This window comes from Myotis brandtii, unplaced genomic scaffold (genome assembly GCF_000412655.1).
Source record: "Myotis brandtii unplaced genomic scaffold, ASM41265v1 scaffold627, whole genome shotgun sequence".
Lineage (NCBI taxonomy): Eukaryota > Metazoa > Chordata > Mammalia > Chiroptera > Vespertilionidae > Myotis > Myotis brandtii.
This window is the reverse complement of record NW_005370397.1, coordinates 365,377-366,562: the sequence shown is the minus strand read 5'-3', so window position 1 is coordinate 366,562 and position 1,186 is coordinate 365,377.

Below are 1,186 nucleotides of genomic sequence, written 5' to 3'. Positions count from 1 at the left end.
CTTGGTTGATTACCTCCCTCCCACCCACCCTCCCCCACCTTCCCTCTGAGATCCGCACTCTGTTCCCTGCTCCCATGTCTCTGGATCCACTCCGTTCATCAGTTTATTTTGTTATTTACATTCCACATATGAGTGAGGTCATGTGATGCTTCTATAATTCTTTTTAGAAAAAGAGTGGCTGCGGACTGGGTATTTGTGTCTCCCCCCCCCCCCCATTCATTTGTTGGACCCTAATCCTCATGATGGCATTTGTAGGTAGGTCTTGGGAGGTCATTAAGATGAGGCGTTTTCATGAGTGGCCCTCATGATGGGATAATGTCCTTATAAAAAGAGGAAGGGACCTGCAATCCCTCCATCCTGTGAGGACACAGCGAGAAGCCAGCATCTGGGAGCGCTGCCAGGGACCTAACTGGCTGGCATCTTGGCCTTGGACTTCCCAGAGTGTGAGAAATAAACGTCCATTGTGTAAGCCACCCAGTCTATGGTGCTTTGTTATATCAGCCCAGCAGACAGACTACACACGAGTCCTCGCTGATGGGGCAGACGTGCGTGGTTTCCAAAAGGGCAATGTTGCAGCAGAGGTTCGGCGTGTTCCGGCCCAGGCCTGCTGATTGCAGCCGGAATGGAGAGCAGGCGCGATGGACGGATTGGTTAAGTGGGGGTCAGTTACCAGCATGCCCATTATCCTATGTAATAAAAACCTAATATGCAAATTTTCCCCTCCACCGGGACTTCCACCAGAGGGCGGGGCCAGCCCTCCAACCGCCTGTGGCCCCTCCCCCCGGCAGGCCTGCCTGATCAGCCCCACCTGTGCACGAATTTGTGCACTTGGCCTCTAGCCCTATATAATAAAGCGGCAATATGCAAATTGACTGTCACACCCTCACACAAGATGGCCGCCCCTGTGTGGTCACAAGATGGCCACCACAAGATGGCCAGCAGGGGAGGGCAGTTGGGGGCAATCAGGCCAGCAGGGGAGGGCAGTTGGGGGCAATCAGGCCAGCAGGGGAGGGCAGTTGGGGGCAATCAGGCCAGCAGGGGAGGGCAGTTGGGGGCAATCAGGCCAGCAGGGGAGGGCAGTTGGGGGCAATCAGGCCAGCAGGGGAGGGCAGTTGGGGGCAATCAGGCCAGCAGGGGAGGGCAGTTGGGGGCAATCAGGCCAGCAGGGGAGGGCAGTTGGGGGCAA